Source organism: Cryptomeria japonica, chromosome 8, assembly GCF_030272615.1.
Source record: "Cryptomeria japonica chromosome 8, Sugi_1.0, whole genome shotgun sequence".
Classification (NCBI taxonomy): Eukaryota; Viridiplantae; Streptophyta; class Pinopsida; order Cupressales; family Cupressaceae; genus Cryptomeria; species Cryptomeria japonica.
The window spans coordinates 376,403,956-376,409,975 of NC_081412.1; positions in this window are offsets into that span (position 1 = coordinate 376,403,956).

Below are 6,020 nucleotides of genomic sequence, written 5' to 3' on the forward strand. Positions count from 1 at the left end.
GATTAAGCAAATTAAGCTAGATAAATCTAAAATGATATGAGAAGCATGATTGTATGCATGATTAATCTAAAATGTCAATTATACTAGATGATTGAGATAAAAATGCCTATAGTAATGATGCTAAAATCTAGGATGCAAGGGGTCTTTATTGCTCCAAAATGAAGGGTATTTATAGGAATTCCAAGGCCAAAGCGGAGGTGGCAGGAATCGACGGTCTGGATTCGATCTGAAGATATCAAGGGCTAGAATTGGAGAAGTTGGAGAAGAGGTTGGAGGAAGAGACACTTGTCATCTCTGTGGTGACAAGTGTCAAGGAACCTTGCTCATGAGAGGGCAAGTGTCCAAGGGAGGAGACATGTGGCAAAAGTGTCATGTGTCTCAAGGGGAGAATATCCAACCCATAAAAGGTTAGGATAAAAGAGGTTAGGATGTGCAAGATAGGATAGGGTTAGTTAAACCCAGGATTAGATAGAATGGGTTAGGTTAGGGGATGGTTAGGTTAGGTGGTTAGAAGTTAGGAGTCATGTGCTCATTTGAATTTAATTAAATTCAAATATTAGGAAAAGATAATTAATTTCAACAAATCATGATTTGATTTGTTTTAACTAATTATGGGATTAGAAGAATGAAACTGATGGGAGGAAATTAATTAATTTAGAATTAATTAATCAAAAGGGAATTTTTGAATGAACTATATAAGGATTTATTTATAAGTAGATGAATGAGGAAAATAATCAAATTATTTGTGAATTCAAGTAATTGAGAAAGGTTATTAATTAAATAACTGTGTATTTAATTAATTATCTTTAGACCATTTTTAGGTGTATACATTTTGCCCCTCTTTGAAGCGATGTGTGACGACGCATTACTTCAAAGAAAATTTGATTTGATGATGTTGATGATATGATTCGATGCGGATTTGATTTCGATATGATGCCCTAGATGTTGATTGATAGATTTCTATATGAGGATGCCCCCTCAGGAGATCAATTGAGAGAATTGACAATTGAATTGCTTGGATTTGTGTGAAATTGATTTCCCAATAAAATTTATTTGATTCCTACAACTTTGGTTGATGAAAATGTTTGTTCTCTTATTACTTTGATGCTTTGGTTGATTTGATGATTGATAGAGTTTGTTTGACCTCATGATCGATGAGAGTCAATGATATAAACTCGAAGATTTGATGATCTAATAAGATGAGTTTGATTGACTTCATGATTAATGAGCATCAATGATGTAAACTCAAGATTGAATATACTAGATGCGTGACCTCATGATGAATGATCATCACTGATGGGTGCTCAAAGAGATTGATGGAAATCTCCAATGAGTGGATAAGATAACAGATCAATTGATCAAAGTGATTGATTGGATAAAGAACTGCCATTTTGTTTTTGATTAAGTAAAAACAGGTTTTAAGGGACCCGAAACCCGATTACATTCGAAAGATAAACAAGAAGGAAACAAAACAAGACAGCTACAAAAGACCAGCACAAAAACCAGCAGCAAAGAAAAAGACAACAAGAGGCCAGCAAGAAATTGGCCCCAAGCCCAGCATTACAAGTTAATTAAAAACTTTTAATGGATTCTTCAGCATTCTGAACCAAGAGCATCATCGCCTTGGCCGCTTCCCTCAGGTCGTTGCTTTCCTGTCCCAGCTGGCTCTCTTTCATTTTGGTGTCCTTCCCAGTAGTGGTCTGCCTTGTTCTGCGTCTGGGATTCTGGTGGGCGGGGCTGGAGGTTGGAACATCTTCTATTATTACCAGGTTCTTATCCTGATTTTTCCTTTCCAAGTGATCCACCAAAGCGTTCATGTTCTGGGATGAAACTTTAAGGACCTGGATGCTATGGTTCATGAAGCTTTTCAGAGCCTTCTCAATGTGGGCAACCTAGGTGTTGATGTTGTCTTTGTCCTCCTCCACCTGTTCCTTCAGACTTCTGATAACATCCTCCAGGTGTTTCAGGTCCCCTTTGATCAAATATTTCTCTAGCCAATCCTCCATCTCAATTTCCTCCTCAGCTTCACTGTTTTCTGTATCATCATTCTGTTTCCCAGAGTTTGAATCCTTAATCAGCTTATTAATCTTATTTTTCAGCTCCCTTTGCTTACCTTGCATACTAGTGATGTTGTCGACAACCCATTTCTAGAAATTGAAGGACTCCAGAGTGCAATTACGGGCGGTGTTCAAAATGTTGTTCGTAGAATCCTTGCCTTTTTCAAAGCCCACAGAGTTAGGGTTGTCATCCTCCTTAGAATTCAGAGCAACATTCTCACTTTCCGAGCCATTAGGGTTAGAGTGAGGGTTTTTCAGAGTTACCCCCTTCCTCCCCTTCACCAATGTCCTCATCCTTATCATGCTCCATTTCAGTATCAAAATCCTTACCCTTTTAAGAACTGCCATTTTGTTGATATCACGTTGCAGGAAGATTTAGATGTGTTGATGTTGGTCATCGTCCTAGTTGACATTGATACGAGAGATTGATCATTGATCTGATTTTGTATACACCATTGATGAGACATTGATGATTCCTGTGATATATTTTTGTAATGTATCTCTGATATTTTTGTGATATCATTGTACATTGGACCTTGATTATTTCTAATGATATGATATGCAGTCGATTTTATTTTCTTTATATGATTTATGAGACTATGGATGCATTCTACTTGTTATATGATTATGGACCCTAGATGATGGATGTATGCTTCTTATATGATGATGCAAGATGATGCTATATGTACTATGTGATTCATGTGCAATGGAATGTTTCCTATTTGAATGATGCTTTTATGGTTTTATCTATGCATATATTGATATGAGATGGATGCAATGCAATGCAATAATGATGCCACTTTACATGATTGATATTTATGCCATGAATGATTGATTTTAAATGAATGATTGAATCATCTATATGAATGATGTCTTATTATGCAATGCTTACATGTGATGAAATGAACTAACTTATCATGCAAGATGAATTGATTATTTTTGTTAGTGTCCAATGTACTCAATCACTTAATAAGAGAGATAAGACTTGTTGGAGTGTTTGGCCTTGGAAAAGATGAGCTTTTGTGATCCCATGCAAAATGAAATGTAATCTACTTTAAATATGCAAATGCAAAGCAATGTTGTGATCAAATCAGTCACTTGGTCATTGTTTTTTATCATCATTGAGCCTTTAAAATGTGGAAAGTGAGTGCAAACATCGACAGTATAATTGAACCATGATTACCTGAGCACTACTTTCCTGGTTTTTGATATTTCAAGTTAGCACAAGCATCGAGGTATAATTGAACCAAGATGACCTGAGTGTTGCTTGCGTAAAACAGATAGTATTAACCATTTCTATATGCAAATCCAAAATGTCTTCGATGATACTCTGATGATCATGTCCTGAGACAAATTTGCACATATTAATGATTAATTTACAGACAATAGATAAGAAAATATCACGTTCCTTCCTTGTTCCTCTAGTCAAAGACATCTTGGAGTCACTCAGAAATCATGATAGCGAAAATCAAAATATAAAAGTTGAACCATTGTTGATAAAGTGTTAAAACCGTTAGTCAAAAGATATCATCCATTGATATGTATTTGTTAGGCTCAAACCGATAGTTGATAATTGATGGTAGATAATTTGATCTTGTGTTCAATGTTGGATGTGTCTGAGTTTTCACTTGATGAGTGTTGTCTAACTATTGTTCTACCTGTTTGATTAGGCTCAATGAAGTTTTGCCCCTAGCTAGGTTCAGGATTTTGCCCCCAGTCTAGAAACAAACTTTATTATGGTATATACAATGATCCAAATCATGGTGAGAAATCACCTGTGATGCATGCGTATGTACAAAGGATTTATTATGGATATGAACAACGCTAATGAAGATGAATGCAAGCGGAAGGATGCATGAACTAATAGATGGAAGAGCTAGCTGACAGATAGCGCTTGTTGCCAGGTTTTCACCACCTGCGTTTATTGCAGTTTTTCTCATATTTGAGTTTTTTTATTTTTCATTGTTTTCGTTGTTTTTGTATTTTCTGTTTTTTCACCGTTTTGGGATTTTTCTTCTTTTTCACTATTTTTGGATTTTTTGCTTTTTCACTATTTATGGATTTTTCTGCTTTTTCATTGTTTTGGATTTTCTGCTTTTAGACATAAAACTTTTTTTGATGCATGTTATTGATGGGTTCCTCGAGTTGATCCTTGGCTGATGTTGATAGCTAGTAGGCTTCTGACCCAAATGTTGTTGTGACCACAAACGGATCCAACCAGTTTGATTCAAACTTTCCTTTATTTTCTCGATCTGACTGGTTGTGTGGATTTTCCTTTAGCACTAGTTCTCCAACTTGAAATGCTCTTGGTTTGACCTTGTTATTATAACTTCAGCACATTCTTTGTTGATACACCTTCAAATGATCAAAGACATTTTATCGTCATTTATGGATCAATTCTAACTTTTGCAATCTAGATACTTGTTGTTCTTCATCTGGGATAAGGCCTTTTAATGATACTCATAGAGAAGGTATCTCTACTTCTATTGGTGGTATTGCTTTGGACCCATAGACAAGAGAGAAAGGTGTGGCTCTTGTAGGAGTGTGGATACTGGTACGGTAGGCTCATAGAGCAGGGTTCAATTGAATATGCCAATCTCCGCTAGCATCATTCACTATCTTTTTGAGGATTTTCAAAATTGTTTTGTTTGATGCTTCTGCTTGTCCATTCCCTTGTGGATAGTAGGGTGTGGAAAATCTATGTTGGATCTAAAATTTCTTACAAAGCTCTTGTACATCCTGGTTCTTGAACGATCGCCCATTATCAGTGATAATGGTCATGGGTATGCCATAGCGACATATGATGTAGTTCAAGATAAATGCAGCAATTTGTTTTCCTATGATATTTATGAGAGAGAGGTACTGCCTCAATCCATTTTGTAAAATATTATGTAGCTACAAGGATTAATTTGTGACCATTGGATGAAGGAGGATTTATCTTTCCTACTAGATCAAGACCCCATTGGCAGAAAGGCCAAGATGTTGCCAAAGCATGAAGCTCTTGTGTTGGTGCATGAATTAAATTGCCTTGGATCTGACATTGTTTGCATGTTTTAGCTATCTGAAAAGAATCTCATTCCATAGTTGGTCAATAATAGCCCAAGCGTATGAGTTTTTTCGAAAGAGTAAGACCACTTGAATGAGTGCCACAAATGTTGTTATGGACTTCGTTTAAGGCATTCTCATATTCTTCTTTCTCAAGACATCTTAAGAGAGTATTGTCCAGACCTCGTTTAAAAAGGGTATCTATGACAAGAGTATAATGAGAAGATTGGCGGATGAAATTTTGTTTTTGGTTCTTTGACAAGTCAGGAAGGAGGGTGTTATCTTTTAGGTATGTATAAATTTGGCCATAGTGGGAGGAATCATGCCCAACAAGGTGACAGATAATTTGGGAATCAAGACAATTATGGGCAGGTAAAACAACTCTTCCACCGAGAATTCGTAACGCTCTTGATTTTCTTGTGTCTAAAGTAGAGAAGCAAGTGTTGCCATGGCATTTGTTGCTTTGTTCTCATTTATTGGAATCTTCTCAAAAGTGATTTCTACAAAATACTTTTTGAAATCATCTACCATCTTTTTATAAGGCATTAGTTTAGATCATCCTTTGTCTGATAACCAGATGAGCTGAGAGTCTCCAAAAATCTGCAGTTGTGTGATGTTCCATTCTATGGCCATCTTGATTCCTATGACCAAAGCTTCATATTTTGTTGTATTGTTGGTGCATGGAAAACTCAATTTATAAGCCTTTGGAATTGTGTGACCTTGCGATGTGATGAATAAAATGCCTTCTCTTGATCCATGATGTGTATATGAACCATCGAAGTACAGCTGCCATGTTTGTTTGGTGACTGTGAGGATATCAACATCTGGAAATTCAATGTTTAAGGGATGATCATCTTGAAGTGGTGTTTCTGCTAGCTGATCTACAATGACTTGTCCCTTGATATCTTTTATGTCCAC